Source organism: Mustela nivalis (genome assembly GCF_964662115.1).
Source record: "Mustela nivalis genome assembly, chromosome: 3".
Lineage (NCBI taxonomy): Eukaryota > Metazoa > Chordata > Mammalia > Carnivora > Mustelidae > Mustela > Mustela nivalis.
The window spans coordinates 72,701,304-72,720,281 of NC_139022.1; the positions used below are offsets into that span (position 1 = coordinate 72,701,304).

The 18,978-nt window shown below is 37.3% G+C and overlaps 1 protein-coding gene and 1 pseudogene across 5 annotated transcripts in view; one reads left to right on the forward strand and one right to left on the reverse strand.

Annotated features, from left to right (window-relative positions):
- The window catches only part of EDIL3 (EGF like repeats and discoidin domains 3), a 416,104-nt gene that overhangs the window by 316,194 nt on the left and 80,932 nt on the right, over positions 1–18,978 (forward strand). The gene's annotated exons all lie outside the window — the stretch shown is intronic.
- LOC309861641 (hsc70-interacting protein pseudogene) lies at positions 4,592–6,032 on the reverse strand (annotated as a pseudogene). Its single transcript has one exon. The product of its transcript is annotated as a hsc70-interacting protein pseudogene (transcript).

Sequence of the window (18,978 nt, forward strand, 5' to 3'; positions counted from 1 at the left end):
CTTGTTCTTTTTTCTGTGGTGAGTTTTTCCTCCTTATCATTTTATCCAGATAAGAATATATGAATGAGAGAATAAAATACTATAAAGGTGGCAAAGACTCCAGAAAAATGTATGCTAACCAAATCAGAAGAGACCCCAAATCAGGGGAGAAAAAAGGGGGTAAAAAGAAGTTTAAAAAAATTTTTTTAAATTAAAATATATGTGTATATATACACACACTGGACTGGTGAATAGAACAGAGCCACCTACTTGATTTTGGGTGTATTTTGGTCTCTTGGAAGAAACTAACTCCCAAAATTTTAAAGAAAGAAAAACTTATATCTATACAAAAATAAAGGTAAACTGAAGAAGGGAAGAAATATGACTCTAAAGATGAAAATTTTTTTAAAATTCTAAAAAAGGAATTGATAAGTTGGTTGGGAAAAGAAAGAAAAAGAAACTGGAGAGAATTTGCTCAGGCTGGAGACTGGAACAAAGTCCTGTGCTAGATTTAGGGTATATTTTGATCTATTAGAAGAAGTTGTATCCCAAAATTTTTTAGAAGAAAAACCCTATATGTATACAAAAAATAAAGTTAGATACAATGAAGGATAAAATATGACTATAATAATGAAGTTTTTAAAAGCTTTTTTTTGAAAGGTATTAAGATAAACTAGTTAAAAGAAGAGGAAAAGTTTTTAAAAATTAGAATAAGAAGAACTTTTTTTAAAATAAAATTAAAAAAATGTAATTAACTTTGCAAGATTAAAGAATCATGAGGAGAAAGCCATGAATTCCATGCTTTGCTTTCCCCTTCTCTGGAATTCCGCTGTTTTTGATCAGTGAGTTTGGTCTTGGCTGGATGTTCTTTCTGTTCTTTTAGGGGAGGGACCTGTTGTAGTGATTCTCAGATGTCTTTGCCCAAGGTGGAATTGTGCCATCCTTGCCAGGGACCAGCCTAAATAATCTGCTTGAGTTTGCTCTCAGGAGCTTTTGTTCCCTTAACGCTTTCTGTAGAGCTCTGGAGGACAGGAATGATAATGGTGGCCTCCCAATCTCTGGCCAAGAGGAACCAAGAGCTCGGGGCCCCTCTCCTCAGTGTGCTCTCAGAGAAAAGTGCTCAATCACTCCCATCTTTCTGGTCTCCGGCCATACTCCAAGCTCACCCGGCCTGTGACTGAGCATTTCTGTCTCTGACATATAGCCCCATTTGGAATCTCCAAACCCACCAGATTCCTGCTGTTCTGCTCTGCCGGTGGCTCTCCCTGGATCTGCTACTTGTGGGGTCCCTGCTCAAGGAGCAGAGACCTGTTTGTGCCATGGATCATAGTTAAGGTAATATGAGAGCTCACTCCTTGATTCCATCTCTGTAGCTGGCTTTCCCCTTCTGATACCTGTGAGCTCTGCTACACTCAGATAACCCCTATCCTTCTGTGACCCCACAGGATCTGAGACCACACTGTCCCCACCAGGGCTCCACCCCAACTTAGCCTCTGGAGTGATGTCTTTCAGTAAAGCAGACTTTTAAAAGTTTGAATATGTGCTCTGTTGCTCCACTGCTTGCTGGGAGCTGCCACCCCACCCCCCAACAGTCTATCTTCCTGTCGTTTAGATTCACTTCTCCTCACATCCTACCTTTCAGAAAGTGGTCAATTTACTGTTTCTAGAATTGCTGCTCCTCTTCTCTTCGATCTCCTATTGGTTTTGTGGGTGTTCAAAATGGTTTGATAACTATCTATCTGAACTCCTGCAACCTGATGTCATCTCAGTCTGCTACACACATCTGCCATCTTCTAGGGTGATTTTGTTTTTGAATTACTGATAAAAGTCAGTTTTTATCCTTGTTTGAGACTTCTGAATTTGTAAGTTTTAGTTGTGTTTTTAGTAAGATGCATCAGTTCTGAGAAATAGCCCTTCAGAAGAAAAAACATATCTTTCATTTAAAATTCCCTTCCTTCATTACCGATCTCCTGCTAATTGATTTTTAAGAAATTTCTTATATACATCAACTTTACATATAATCTTCTAATGATGAGGGTTTTATTTAAGTTTAGTAGATTTTGCCAAAACGTATTTGGATAATATATGACACTACAGTTACTCTAAAAGAAACCCCCAAAAGCCCTTTGGCCCAGTCATTATGTATTTTAAGGAACTCTTTAAGATATTCTTTTAAGGAATTCTTATGTATTCAAATACCACTTTAGCATCTGATTCTTGTGATTACTCTAAGTTTTCTTTCAGTCTCTTCTATAATATGGTACAAATCTCAGCTGCTTCTCCAGCAAATGTTCTTGTGTTATTTTTTGGAAGTGATCTTACCTAACTAATTAACATCCTTGAGCTACTGTTAATCATGAAATCATTATGCTATTCCTGCAGAAACATGGCAAAAATGTGTTAAGTCCACAGGCAGTCCTAAATGAGAACCATTTCTCAGACCTCTGGAAAAATGTTGTTCCATCACTTTGATGTGTTTGATGTTCTTTAAAACTTTGAACAAGAAGCCCTACCAGTGTGTTTTCCAAAAGCCTCTGAAGGTTAAATTGCAGTTTCTGCCTTTCAAAAAATCTTTCCTAAATTGAAACCTCATAAGCCAATCATTCCTGACTCATAGTTGGATGTTCCTAACACATAGTTGGATTAGATTTTAATCCTTGTTTTAAAAATAAAATGACATTTAACTCACTGAGATGCTTTAGGATCAGATAATAATAATCTGTGGTTAGTTTCCAAACAAAGGACCCATAAGTTTTGTCATATTTTAAGGTGGAATAAGTCAAATGACAGAACCAAGGAAGCACATAGTAGGTTTCCAGCAATGGATAGCTCCCTCTTTTTTTTCTTTCTGGTGATTTCTATAATCTCAGGAGAGCATAATCTGATGTCACCATTCATAACTAAGAATGAAGATATGTATACATATTATTTCCTTTATCTAAAAGGGATTTTCCAATAAAACGAAATGTAAAGTAATATGCTACCAGCTCAGTTGCAAACTGTGAGCAGTGTTGCTAAATTACATAAATTTGCATTAGCAAACAAAAAAAATCCAAATTTTTTATCTAGGTAGTGACAGATTTTTCAGATCTTTACCTGTGAGTAGTAATAATAATATTAATAGCATAAAATGCACATTATGCCATTTGGCAGTGTTCTCTACTGAAATCGTATCCTTACTAGAATTTTTATGTGTTTTTATGACCATTTTCAGTGGCTTATCAACAGATTGAGCAAATTTATGGTCAGATCTTCTTATTTATGCTTAGATAATACAAACTGCTTAAAATGCGGCATGGAATTGAGATGTTTAATGACATTCTAACAGGGGTAGGAGTATTACTGATGATAGTCTTATAAATTGTGAAGAAATATTTTGGTCTAGTAGATGCAGCTGTACAAGGAGCACTCTTAAGAATTAACTTGGATTGATAAAAATATTTTTTAAAATAAGAAATTATAAATTCTCTTATAGTGAATATATCATGCATGAATTCATTGCCTTATTGGTGGTGATTATAGAACATGGATAAGTCACCATCCGTAAGTTTGGTTAAAAGTTCTTCGGATTTCATGAAGGGTAGCATAATATAAATGACTAACAGGAAGGAAAATGTCACCAGATCACCTAGGAAATGACCTTTTGGTCTATTTCATGAGACGTTTGCTAATTTAAGGTAGTCTGCATAGTATTTCAACAAAATTAGTAGAATTAGTAGAGTTGTTAGGCTGCACACTTTAGTGTTGACCTTTGTCAAAATTGCAAATAACCCTACACAGCTTCATTTCAATACTAATTCTGTGGAAATGTGTAAGAAAGCAATTGAATTTAAGTTTTCAAATTAAATAAACCTTTTTCAATCCAGTCTGTTTCAGAGTTTTAAAAGGCGGTATTCTAGCCATAAAATTCATAACTTCTATAAAGCCATTAATTTCTCTTGCCCTTTGGACAATTTATTTACAGAGAAACTGAAGGAAAGATTTTCAAGGATCAAGGAATCTCTAGGCCCCTGGAAGACATTTGGCAATATGAAGAAATTCTGTTTTCCATTTCACTATTCCAAAATCTCACATACAGTAACCAATAAGCCCACATGAAAGAGATCAAGTAATGAAACAATTTATGTACAATTGTGAAAGAGCTTCCATCTTTCATAATGTTAGTATATTTCAGGGTTTATTAAATGAGTCAAAGATTTCTGTACTTTGCATAGACTATAAATTATCTTTCAATTTTTTGTAAGCTCGCAATTATCAAAAGTAATCTCTACCATCCAATTAGAAAAAATTTTTTAATGAGCAAAAAAACTGCGTTAAGGTATTTATATAGCAAGTACTTCAAAGGCAAAGGGAAGTTCAGCCAGAATCAATCTAGTACACTGAGAGCATAGTTTAAAGTCCAAAAATCTGATTTTTAGGGCTGACAGATCACATCAGTATTCTTTTTTTTTTTTTCCAACTCAAACTTCATCTATTTTAATGTATTATTTGCCTCCTACTAATAAATCTTTATTTCACTCGTTATAACTGAGCAATGAATCTTCCACACTGAAATATCTTCCTTGCCCAATTAATCCAAAGGAAAAAAACTGAAATGATTAGTAAAGAAAAATGTAGGGACTAACACACCCTTTTAATATGTTTTTAAATATTTTTAAGGTTTAAAAAGTGTTTAAAGTTTGTAGTTCCTAGTAGGAAAACATTATCTGAATGAATACCCTAATGGCAAACCATTGTAGAATGTTTCAGTTGCATGGGGAGCAGAGGGGTAGGGATTCTCTTCACAGCACCCCAGCTTTCTTCATGAGAAGGTCGGAGGTACACTGGTTTGTATTATTGCGACATCCATTAGGTGATCGAAGTTGCTTTTCCTTCAGCAAGGGCTTTATTTGTCAGAAGGGCATTATGCTTGACCTCCAAATTTGGCTGACAATTTACTGATGAGCTTCATAACCTTTGGGTTGCTCTGATATTTTGACATATTCGCTGGGTTCTGGGCCACATCCTGGAAAGCCACCATAACTTCTGGATCCTGCATGGCTGCAAGAACTTCCGGATCACTAAGAATTTCATTGAGCCCAGGCATTCCTGCCATTCCAGGCATCCCCCCTGCCATTCCAGGCATTCCTCCAGGAAAATTACTGGGAATTCCCCCAGGAAAGCCACCTGGGAAAGAGCCATACTGAGCTCCTGGCTTCTTCCTCCCTCTGGGCTCTCTCGTGTTCTTCCCGAGCCTTCTTAACCCTTTCTATTCTTTCTTTGATCTCTCGCTCTTCACGTTTTCGCTCGTATTTTCTCCGATGTTCAGCAATTTTTTGGGCCCTCAGTTGAACTTCTTTCAGCATCGCACTAGCATCTTCATCATAATCCAGTTTGCAAGCAAGGGCAAGATCATGTGCTGCTTCTTCCCAATGGCCCAGAAGTCTGTGTGCTTTCCCGCGCCACTTATAAGGCTGAGCTGAATCAGGATTTATTTCAATAGCTCTGTCACAGTCTTGAATGGCAGCATTTGGCTTCTGTAATTTGATGAAGACACTGGCTCTCTTGGCATACAGAATGGCCAAGCGAGGATTTAGTTTGATGGCATCTGTGAACAAGTCAATGGCTTTCTGTAGTTCACCATCATTTAGGGCATCAATGGCAGCCACTTTTTTATCATTTGCCTGATCCATCATTTCCTCGGTTATCTCTGCATTTTCATCTCCCATTTCTTGAGGGGCATCGGTATCTGGTTCAATCACACCTTCATTGTCAATTTCTAGATCACTCTCCTCACTTGATGGTTCATCTGTATTTATGTTTTCCTCCGCCTTCTTACTATCTGGTTTTTCTTCCTTGATACTGTCTTCTGATTTAGTTTTATGAGTGGCAGGTGGTATTTTACCCCCCATGCTCTCCACCCACTCCCGCAGGAAACGCATTTCCTCGGTGTGCAGAACGCTCGGATCCTGCTTACACATTTTCACGAAAGCCCGAAGCTCGCTCACTTTGCGGGGGTCCATGGTCCAGAGGCAGTGGCAGGCGGCAGGCGCGGCTGGGGTTGCGACCCGATTCCAGGCCTCACATCAGTATTCTAAAACTCAGTTTTTTCTCTTGTTCATCTAAAATGTGGATATTGTAGAGGTGCTTGGCTGGCTTAGTCCGTAGAACATGCAGCTCTTTATCTCGGGGCTGTTGGTTCAAGCCCCATGTTGGGTGTAAAGATTACTTTAAAATAAAATAAAATAAATCGTGGATATTATAGAAAAGATAACCATCCAGGCAATCCTCCCTTTTAAAAACTCTCAGAGAGCTATAGATTCTAGTATCTTACGTTATGACTCTGTCCAACGTAATCAGAAAATGATCCAGGACCACCAGCTAATTTCTGATGAAGTTAACAAACAGACATCATATGATTTACTTAGTGTTGTAGATATAACCATCTAACCTTAAAATGACCCATTAAAAAATTAACTTACAGGGGTGCCTGGGTGGCTCAGTTGGTTGAACGTCTGCCTTCAGGTCGAGTCATGATCTCAGGGTCCTGGGATCAAGGACCACATGAAGCTCCCTCCTCAGCAGGGAGTCAGCTTCTCCCTCACCCTCTCCCTCTGTGCTCTCTCTCTCTCTCTCTCTCAGATTAAAAAATAATAACATATATCATGCAGAGTTTATCTACTTAATACTTAAAATTTTCCCCCTACCTTTCCATCTGTTCTACCTTTAGGCCATTTCTATGGGTTGGTATCTATCTCTCTATAAACAGCTTTAAAAAAATAAGGATCCCCTAAGACAAAGCAATGAGACATATTAAGCCGGTATGAAGCACTAATAAACTAGCACTAACCTACAGCAAGTTATGCAAAATGTACAAAACAGTAGCTTCTAAAGTGTACATTTGATTAAGTGCAGGGTGCAGTTTTGGAAACAAGCCTCGATGGTACATAGAAATTAGAGGGAGGCTTTGTGGTTCACAGGTTATTTTAAGTGGCTTCATAATGTAAAATTTTGCATAGATATTTTTGAGACACCTACTATTGCAAAACACAATGCCAGGTGCAAGGAACCGAAAGATATGTTTGGCACTGTATCTGCCTGCATGTATGATTACCAACGCCCTAATTGTCATGATTCAACAGTCCAGAAGCAATAAACAGAAATGGGGAGAATTGGATGCTTCAGTTCAGAAGAAGTATTTGAGACCATTGAAAAGCTGAACAACAGAACTTATAAGAATGGTGTGCACAGCATGCCCATTTGTGTTTTTATGATAACAAGAATTAAATGACCTCTGATTCCTTTGTGTGCGAATGAATTTTAATTTGTAACATATTTGTTACCTTTTATTAATGAGATACAGTTTTAAGAATAGTAACTGTTCTCCTCTAAATAGATGAGCTGGAGATTTGCCAGTGAGTGAAATTTAGAACCTGGGAATACTGATTCAAATAAGACAAGCATTTGTGAAGACTTACAAGTAAAATGAGAATCTCCTCTAATCAGTGATATTGTTGTGCCTTTAAAGGAACTCTCTCAGTGACTAAGTTATTTCTGTTTTGTCATGAGGCCACAGGGAGTCTGAGAGGCTTGCTAAAAATTTGCAGGGCTAGCCAGCAATAGATGGGGAACTTGAAACATACCAGGAAGCTCTTGTGCCGATTTTTACCACAATATTTTATAGACTGTTCAGTGAGTGAGGTGACTCCTTTTCCCAGGGCATATTTGTTGGATTAGGAAGCCCTTTCAGAGCCCAGTGCATAGCCGTGACCACTTACCTTGTCTTGAGGGAGAGTTTCTGGTATCTCTGTGCATCTAGCTTGCTCTTTAAATTTGTGGCTCCACAGTGTAAAAATTTTATTTAGTGTCGCTGACCACTGAATATGCGTGCATGCGTGTGCACACGCACACACACAGAGGACACACACACACACAGAGGCACACATTAAATATTGTAAAAATGTGATCTGTATTTGTCTGGTTTAAGATAAAGCTAGTATGAAATAGGACAGAAATTCTAACTTTTCCTGCAACTTAAAGGCATCTCTATGTGCACACCCTACCTTTTAGAGAATGCTACTATGGTCAAGACTCTCAGTCACAGTTCAGTTCACCTGGTCCAGTTACTTTGGTTTATCCTAAACACCTTTATAATTTTTTTCAAAGCCATTGGTGCTATGATGGGTGGTTCGTCCAATTTTCATTTACATTCATGATTAAGATGTCTCTCATTTTTGAAGTATTTATTTGCTAGCTGATGTCAACCTAACAAATTCATTTGTAGCAAATATCACATTCATTTTTCTCTTTCACTATTAAACTCACATGTCTGTGGGGAGAACATTCCTCTGTGAAGTGACTTTTAAATCTCTAATGTCTTTGTTTCATGCTGCTATTAGAGTTCACTGGCAGAGCTTGCCTCCTGGGAAGTATAGGTCCACCTAACCATGCCTGTTTCTGCATTGACCTCTGGTTAGAATCTTTTCTGAGATTTTTTAAGATGTGCATAAGGACATATCTACCTATTGCTTCCAATTTATTACATTCTGAAAGTAGTATGTGTTTCAGAGAAAAATAGATCTGTTTCTTGGCTAGCAAAATTGTGGTCTTAGTATCAAGGCCTACTAAAGTTTCAACTTGATGACTGACCCCTTAGGCCCCTTGCCCAAGGTCTGTCAAGATGACTGGATGCTGTTCCCTCACTTTGACCTGCCCTCTACTTCTCTCGAGTCCTGGTGTGTCTGATACTTGTCCTTTCACCTAAGTCTCCCGTGTCCTTATTTGGTTTACCTAACTCTGGGCCTTGTTTCCAGCTCTGCCCTCTCACAACTGATGGCCTGTTTATGATCTACTTTCATCCCTATGGAGTTTCAGCCCAGCCTGGCTCTCACAGGGCCACCAAGTGCTCCCTTGACTACTGGCTTATCAGGGTTCAGCTTGTAGCCCCAACTCACTTCAGTCTTAGCTCTCTTGATTCCTGGTTCTAACAGTGACACTCAAAGTTTTTATTTCTCCAAGTACTCCTTTTCTTCAGACAGTTCTCCTACCAGAATTCAGTCCTCCTGACTACATACTTAGAGTTTCCAAAAGGTCCTCTCTTCCACAGTGTGATTATGAGTTGATAAAATTAAGACAACATACATCACTCTTTAATCCTAAACATGCAGTATTCTAAAACAAATTAAGTTCCTTTGACCCCAAAGGATAACTTTTATGAGCATTTCCCAAAATGTACTCTGCAAGAACTGCTTCCATAGGTTCTTTAAAAAAAGATTCTGTACCGAAATATATTTAGTAAAGCCTATATGGTCTTCTCTGTTCTTAGTGGTCCACATTAATCTTAGCATAGGATCCTTAAGAATCCAGTAGGAAAGAGCTTTGTTTTATTTGGAAATATTCAAATGTACTTGATCACAGAGTGCTTTTTAAAAATAACTGCCTTAACATCTCCAGGAACTGCTGTAGGATAATCTATACCAATTAAATTGTTTTTACTGCAGTACTTTGTTGTTTTCAAAGGGCTTTTCTAATAATTTTCACTGAATCCTTATAATAGTCTGAGTGTATGCAATTATTTGTATAAAGTACTCTATCTCAAGACATGACGAAACAATTTTTAGAGGTTATATGGCTTAATCCTATAAATGTGAGAACTTGACCCAAAATTCCAGTCTCTCTATTTTCCATTGAGAGCCATTTTTCATTTGGCATCATGCAGCATGAAGCCTAACCTTAGCAGCCTTTTTCTCGGGACTTTTTTCAGGATAGTCAAATATATGCAAAATATGTGTATTTGGAAGCAAGGTTTTCCAATTCACTGCATTCTTCTATTTTTGTGAAAGACCTACTTAATATCACAGCAATGTCATCAATCCCATGTCCATATCTGTACAAGCCAAGCATTTAAAATTTCCTAAGTGGATTCAAAGCATTATTTTCACTTCCGCTTCAAAAAGAATGTTTCCCATAAGCTAAAGTGAGCCTAGATGCACCCGGAGAATAGTGGACCCATGCCGTGAATAAAATGGGCTCTGTACCTTGGCCAGTCCAAGCAAAGAAAGTATTTTGCTTGTTATGAAACATCTCCTGTGACCTGAAAAGCTTAGCTAGAGAAGTTTATAATAGTACACAAATACTTGACACTCAAGTGGTAAAAGATTTTTCTCTCATGTGTTGAAAAGTACATTTGATAATTTCTTTAAAACTCTATTTTTCCCTTCACTTAAAGTGACAGGGGACCATCACTGAAACTTACTTTTAAATATATAATCTGTGAAGTTCATCCTCCTGCAAATGTTCATACACTTCTTGGCTTTGCCTTCTCTGTTCACGGTGTAAAGTTCTCTCTTCTCATTGCAATGAGAGAGGCTTTTGTAGCTGATGTGCATTAAATTTCAAAGTATAGTTCCTATTAGGTTAGTCACTGTTTACAGAGAAATGGGACGCTAAACATAAGCAATAGACATTTTGTAGCATTCCCTGCTGTTGAACAATGGGAACTTGAACTATGAAAGCACCGTTGTTTTACAAATACATTCCTTGCAAAATTTCCTCATTTAAGAAGTCAGACTATAGTCTCTTTGAATAATAAAATTTCTGTTGTTCCATAAATCTGCTCTTCTACATGGCCAGTGACTTTTTTTCCTTTTTGTTTTTTTTAAGATTTTATTTATTTATTTATTTGACAGACAGAGATCACAAGGAGGCAGAGAGGCAGGTAGAGAGAGAATAAGAAGCAGGCTCCCCACTGAGCAGAGATGTGGGGCTTGATCCCAGGACTCTGGGATCATGACCTGAGCTGAAGGCAGAGGCTTTAACCCACTGAGCCACCCAGGTGCCCCTGGTCAGTGACTTTTGATAGAGAAAAATTTAAGAAACAGGTGTGTGTGTGCATATATATTCAACAGAATAGGTTCATTTGCCCATTTGTACTATTTTCTTTATGCTGCTAAAAACAGATAAAAAGCATTTTATCTAAGATTATCCAATATAAGAAAGGAAAAAACAAGAGGTATTTACCTGTGAGCATTATTAATTAGTATCTATGATATTAGCATTATTAATTAGTATCTATGATACCTTGTTCTGTTGTTTTAAAATAAAAAGTAGAATAGAAATTTTATGCATTCAAAATTATATTAATTATAATTGTGGAATTATATAAGATTATTATTACCATTTTGTATGCAACATAATTAACAAAACCAAATATGGTTAAGTGGGCTTAGAGTAAATGAGTAAAATACAAGCAAGGGTAATTGAATAACTACTCTTCCAGTTAAGCTCCATGTCACCTTTCTCCCCTGTCCTACCACCTATTTGAGGTTCAGCCTTTGTTTCTTTCATGAGAGGCCCTGTAGTTTTAATCACCAAAGCTATGGGATTTGATGGCTCTTCATGAGTACCACAGGACCTATCTGTTCTGTTAGGCATATGCCTGATGATGTAGATGGAGGTATATAGACACGATAACATATCTAAGAGCCCTGTAGACTGTAACACTGTGTGTGTGTGTAGGGGTGTGTGTGTGTGTGTGTGTGTGTGTGTGTGTGTATAGTGTGTTTCTACATCTGCCTCAAAGCTCTGTAATGGGAAATGGGAAAATTCTAAAAATAAAGCAGCTTTATATCTTGAATTGGGAGAAGGCATACCACCAGCTGCTTGTACCTTCTTGCAGGTTGGAATCAGTCATTTTCTCAAAGTGTAGTTTGGAGACTTCCTGCATTAGAATCAGCTGGCATGGGCTGGCTGAAAATGCAGATTCCCACATTCCTTCTACAGAGCTTCTGATGTTATTAGTCTCTAGTAGGCATAGAAAGTGTGCATTTTGGAGTATATATTTTGGGATTCTTGAACAAGATGAAGTTTGAGAGAAAAGGAATTGGCAATTTATGGCATGACTGACAAACCTTTTCATTTAGAGACAACTGTTTTAATGGAACATGCTTAGGCATATTGAAAATTATTTGAATATGAATCTAATTGCGGTTTAGGAGTAGACTATCAGGACACATCAAATTAAATAAATGTCATAGTCCCAGTATGCAGAATTCAAAAAAAAAAATCAGGCTTACATTGATCTCACTTTATTAAATAAGTGAATCCACCAACAAATCTTTAGCTTCTCCTAACTCTATGGGAGATAAGGTACATAGAAGACACACACATAGAGCCATATCTAAAATCCAAAACAGGGGGTCTGTAATGGATTCTGTATCTCCAGTATTCTCTGGCTGTGAACCATATATATATACGTATGTATAGCATTAAAACTCTAGGATATGGAATTATGGAGTTTAAATAATCGAGGGCTTTTGATAATTAGTCCTTTGATATTCCTAATAATGACCCCGAGACACAAGCAATATCTGAAGTGTCATTTGCAGAGGGTAAAATGTGTTCAGCAAAGATGGAGTATTTGTTTTTGTCTCATGAAAAGGCCTTATTTAAAGTAGAAGCTTAATGCCTGTTGGAAGTCTATTGAATAATATTTTCAAAAAAATTGTCAATGTGTATGTAGTTTGTAGAGTAATTTTAAACTAATTGATATATTTGATAAGAAACAGTGGTTTCATAACTTTTAGAATGATAGACCTTATAGAGCAAAACTGCCTGGGTTCAAACTCCTTCTCTGTCACTAACTAGTATGTGATGATAACTCCCCCTGTTAGGGTCACAGTAATCTTAGTTTCTAAACAGAAATAATAGTGTCATTTTGTAGGATTGCATTAACATAAGTGAAGTGTTCATAATAATTAAATAATTACTATAAAATGTTATTTACGATTATTTTATTAATCAGAATAATTCAGTATCCAATGAAACAGTATATGTTTTGTTTTAACTCATTAAATAAAAATACTGAATGCTTAGTTAAGAATTTCAGGCAAATGATGAATAAAATAACTTTTTAGTATAAAAATGTTGCATATATTACAGTGCACGTACTCATATACACACATAACGTTGTTTATCTGAACTTCAAATTTAACTAGACACCTTGTATTTTTGTTGTTGTTGTTGTTGTTGTTTTGCTAATCCAGCAACCCTGGTTTTATTCCATCTCGTTTGATTTTTTTACCCTGGCACATCTTCTTGAACTAAGTTATGATGCTGATACAGTGATGATTTAGTCAATAAATAATGGTTTTAGAAGATTGTTTATCTGTAATTGTTTTTGCAATGCACTTATGTTCTAGATGAATAGATATTGCAGAGCCAATAGTTTATTAACTCCCACATAAATATGCTTAAATTGACCTCCATTTCAATATTATTAATCCCTATTTTGTTCTGGGGGGGAAATACCTATATTCTGGCTCTTCTGTGCTTCATGGATTTCTAAGGTTAAGATGAACCCTTTGGGATCCAAACAAAAAGTGAGGTGATACACTCTGGAAGTCGGTCTCTCACAATGTATAGGAACCCCGCACACTATTCTCCAGCATAGGAATTGACAGGTTGCCAGGAATGCCCCTGAGTGACTTAAATGACATTTGGGATAGCGTGTCTACAATTTGTCAAAATTGCCACTAGATGGCATTTAAGATCCTCAAAGCTTTTGGCTCTGGGAATTCCAAATATAAAAAGATAAGAGTTTTTATGACCTAAACTCAACTCTTGATCCCCTTACCTACTGGCTGTGTGAAAATAAGAATAGTGTTTCCCCCTAAGCATTCACTTCTTCACCTGGGAAATGTAGTAAATGCCCATCCCACAGAGCTGTTGAAAGATTGAATGCAATCGCATGTATGAAACATCTTGCAAGGGGCCTAGAATGGGATAAGTGCCCCATGGGAGCAGTCTTTCTGCCTCTTCCTCAGCATTTTAAAACAGAAACTTGAGAGATTAGTAGTACTGGAGCTAATTTTGTCCCAAATCCTGTGGCTGTGCTATATTTAATCAAAAGGCAAAAATAAAGGAGGAAATAGTCTACTTTGAGTCCCTTGCTTTGATTCAGAGTTTTTCATGTATTCTAAAAGTTGCCTAGACTCCTGGATTTTTCCATAACTGTTCTACTTAACTATCTGAATAGTGCTGGAGAAACCCCCTCCTGCCCCTTGCAGGATTATTCTTCGCTTTATCAGTATAGCTTTCCTTCTTCTAGAAAGTCACTTCCTTTGGGGAGCTACCCTTGTCTAACTAAGTATTGTAGAAGAAACTACTGATGTAGTCCCATGTTCCACCCCCGCCCCCAAGGTGAGCTTCAGAAAGGAGTCTTCTCCTCTTCAGAGAGGAGTCCAGAACTTCCTTGGAAATGGGTTTAGAAGAGGCATCTTGTTGGAATTGTCCAGGAAAGGTAGAAATAGAAGTAGAAGACATTCCCTTGAGCTGTACTTGTAAAGCAGGCATACCATAATCTATGACAAAATGATTAGTTAGAGTTGTTTTGTAGAAAGATGAAGGAGAAACCAAAAATTTCCAATTATCTCAGAGTGAACAACTCCTTGAAGCCACCACTCTGCCCCCAGTTATGAAATTGGGAAACGCGCTGGCCCCAACATCCCATAGGAGGAAAGCCACTTTAAGAGCATGAAGTGGAAGAGAATCTCAACACAATTGGCTGTTTCTTGAGTTCTCTATTCATATTAATATGGACAACCACTTTTTTTTTTTTTTTATCTGCCAGGCCATACCAACCAACAAAAAGTGGATAGTGCCAAATATTTAAGAAAAGTTCATGGTGAAAAAGTCTTTATGTTTTACAAAAGTCTATGCATCAATCGTTTTGGGGTTGTTTTGTTTGTTTGGTCTTTGAGGTTTATGAGAATATAATGATAGAATGACAATATTCTGCCTCTTACTCAAGTCTTGGGGGAAAATGCAATGGAAAAATACAGGACTTGAGAAATCCTATCTATACATAATAATGATGAATTAAAATGCTAATCAGTTTTAAATATAGAAAGTATAGAACCTCTTTAGTAAGTTTTATTCTTTGAGGTTTTTTTTTTAATATACTAAAATCTGTTTATAAAGAACATAAATATATTCATTTCCAAGGTGTTTTTAAATAGATCAAATAAATGCAAAACATATTAGAGAAATCTATCTTATTTCTTACTATTTCCTTTATAATTTTGAAAAAATTTCCTAATTTTCAAAATGTCTGAAATAGATTAGCAGCAACATTTATTTCTCAGCAAAAGTCAAATAAATCAGACTTATTATTTTTCTACCTTCACCCAATGCATGTAGAATCACACAGAAAATGGGGAAATGAACAATATTATTAAGCTGGCCAATTAAAGCTAATTAGGAGATAGCTGTATCCAAGACCTTCAAGTTTCAATCATTGGAGCCCCAATTTATGATATTAAATTAACGAGATAAGAATGTAAAACATCTATATCTCAATATGTTCAATTATAGTTTGTTTTTTACATGGGAATTTATTTACAAAATTTTAAACTACCAAGTACCTATTCTAGCTTATTATCAAATGACACATGATACCTGTTGAAAAGATCAAATAATGAAAGCTTACATTATTTTTCAAAAGATTCACTGCTGCTACTCCCTTGCAGTTCTCCTTTCTGAAAGAAGATAATAAAACTTCTCAACAACTGATTTCATGCTTTGCCATGAGACTTATCCCTGGTCAATGAGTGGGAGCTGAAGTGATGCTTCTCTCTTCTGAGTGGAAAATTTTGGAAATGGAAAAAAAACAGATAGTGGGTCCTGATTTGTATTACAGAACTGGGCGTAGGAGCTTACCATCACTGTCATATGGATTCATCTGGCCACCAGAACAGTCTCATGAGACCCAAAGGAAGTCAACCAGCCAGTTCTTTAAATTTTTAGTTTTTACTTTTAGGGCAGAGAGTGTACAAAATAAGAATACTAAAGCTTATTTGTGGGGTTATTCTAAGCTTTAAATTATATAATTATATCTTGTGTCTAATATATATAATATGGATGTAATAGCAAACTCTATTCATCATAAACCCACATGAACTAGTAACAATAAGAATGAAGATAGTATTAGTTATAACAGTGCTACTCTGGACCTCACCCAAAAGGAGATAGCTGTCAATGAGGTGGAATTGACAGGAGTCAGGTGAGAAAGAAGACATTTTATAGTATTCATGATAACAATTGCACAAAATCAGCTAGTTTTGCAAAGACTGTTTCAACAGGTGTTGCAGACCAAAAGCAGTGGGCAGGCTTCAAACTCAGCCAAGTTTTCATCAGATGACATTGGATACTTTTTTAATTTTTAATTTGAACAGCCTATGTGGGGCATATACCATACTCCATCCATCCTCCCTTTTACGTCTCTGATCCAAAACTGTCATTTGCTATGTCATCTACAGGCCTATGAAGACATTTAGTTTGCTCAAGACGATGAAAATGGTTTTTATTTTAGTTTATTTTGAAGTAAGAACCTCAAGTAGGAAATAGTCCACCAGCTTTTGATCAGTCTTGAGATATGACTTAGAGAAAAGAAAACTCCTTAATTTGTAACTTGCTTCTGTCATTCTGTCCTATTTCAAAACAAAGGACAGAGAGAGGGGTGCTAAATGCCTGAAAAACTGAGGGAACATGGGACTAAGAGCTGTTGCAGAGCCTCGCTCACCAAAGAAAAGACTGAAAAGAGAGAAATACTCATCAGGAGAGATGCATCGTGATCCGGACCTCAGCTGAGGAACCATGATTCTAGAAGTAGATCTAATTCCAGGCTTCAGGGAGGCAGAAGCTTAGGAGAGCTGGCCTGACTCTGGGAACTGACATATGGGGACAGAACAGGAACCCAATGAGAAGAAACAAGGGAATATCGTAGCCTGGGACAAGAGTGAGTTTGGGCCACCGTATGTTCACAGTGGGACATAATCTATACAGGCAAACACTGCAAACTTGAGGCAATTTGATGGATGAGAAGAGGAGCAGCATTGATACCTGTTGCTTCAGATTTGGTGTATTTTTTTTTTTTTTTCCAGTGAGATGGGGTTTGGCTGGGGAGCTGGGAAAAGAAGTGTTTTATCATTTTGGCTAAGCCTGCCCCCTTCTGCAGCAAAGACATTGGCTTTTACCAACAAGCAGGGACTAAATATCAGAAAGAGAAAGATACCATTTCATATGGTTGAGGAAACTATTCAGCTATCAAACAGTTCAAAATAAGGAAAGTTCTCTCACAGAACTAAAGTTGTACAATCTTGCAATTGCATTAATCTAGAATCCCTCAAACCCTTGAGTGGCTTTTAGAATCACCTCCATATTAATGTTGAATGCAGGACTTCTTAAAATCCCTACCTAAAAGATGCTGTCCTCGGCAATAAGGGATTGGACTCTAAAGAAGTGTCTTAAATTGGGTATTTAGGAAGTTTAACCTTTAAAAATACAAATTTGAAGAGTTTTGTTTGGCTCTGCCACGAATTCATAGTAAGTAAGCCCTTGGTGGTGATGACCAGCCTTTTCTGGAACTGAGTTTCCTAATCTTTTAAAGTAGATGGAATATTCTCACACAAATGGAAATGAAAATGTCTCTGTTACTGATGCCTGCCTCGTATCCAGAGCAAGATAGTATGGTGTCTACGGTTTGTGCCTCAAAATCCCAGCTGATCCAGGGTTAAAGCCTCTGCCTTCAGCTCAGGTCATGATCTCAGGGTCCTGGGATCGAGCCCTGAATCGGGCTCTCTGCTCAGCAGGGAGCCTGCTTCCCTCTCTCTCTCTGCCTGCCTCTCTGCCTACTTGTGAGCTCTGTCTGTCAAATAAATAAATAAAACCTTAAAAAAAAAAAAATACCAGCTGATCCAGACAGAACCCAGAGTGATCCTCCATAGTGAGAAGCACAGGTTTGTTGCACTGAGTCTAAACATACTGACCCCAAGAGCCACAAGTGTTCCCAGATGCCATCTGTAGGCGACAGGTCTCTTGAGTATTTAACATCATTATTCAGAACTGTCAATTCATGTTAGTCTGGAGGGAATAGCACGAAGTGTGATAATTGGTTTTCATTTCAACCATTTTTTTTAACATCTTAATTTAATTTTATTTTTTTTTTCAGTGTTCCAAGATTCATTGTTTATGCACCATACCCAGTGCTCCATGCAATACGTGCCCTCCTTAATACCCACCACAGACTCGCCCATCCCCCCAACCCCCCCTCCCCTCCAAAACCCTCAGTTTGTTTCTCACACTCCACAGTCTTTTATTGTGCTCTCCTGTGAGACTTTTATTTTTTTAAAAAACATTTGCACATTTTTGCAATATTACTCAATACCACTCATTCATGCAACACATACTTACTAGATGAATTCTAAGTCTAGACTCTGGGCATGCAGAGGTAAAGAAGAAAACAGGGCCCCTACTCTTAAGAAGTTTGTAGCTCATTAAAACAGAGCTATGAACAAAAAAGAAAAGAAAAGAAAAATTAATATTATAGGAAAACAGAAGGATCTATTAGAACATGAAGTAGAGGTCTGATGTGATCTGGGGATCACGGAAGACATCTTAAGAAAGTGTTATTTGAGCTGAGACCTAGAAAATAAGATTGGGGTTGTTGGGGGCTTAGTTGGTTAAGCATCTGCTTTTGGATCAGGTCATGACCCCAGGGTCCTAGGATCAAGTGCTGCATCAGGTACTCTGCTCAGTGGGGAGCCTGCTTCTCCCTTTGCCTGCCACTCCCCCTACTTGTGCTCTCTCTCTCTCTCTCTCTGACAAACAAATAAATAAAATCTTTGGAAAAAAGAAAGAAAGAAAGAAAGAAAGAAAGAAAAGGAAAGGAAAGGAAAGGAAAGGAAAGGAAAGGAAAGGAAAGGAAAGGAAAGAAAAGAAGAAAAGAAAAGAAGAGTTAGCTGTGCCTGCAAGTAGGAGGCAGATGAAGTAAACAGAATGTTCCAGGAACAATATGTATAGTTCTAGAGATAAAAGAAAGTATAGTGTATCTAAGAAACTGAAAGTTCAGCTCCTAACAGGTTGAATGAAACTTTAGGTGCATTATCCAATATGTTCTCTGCATGTAATTTTAAATAAAGTGACCACATAATAGTGAAATGAAATTTAGGATGCTTAATGGAA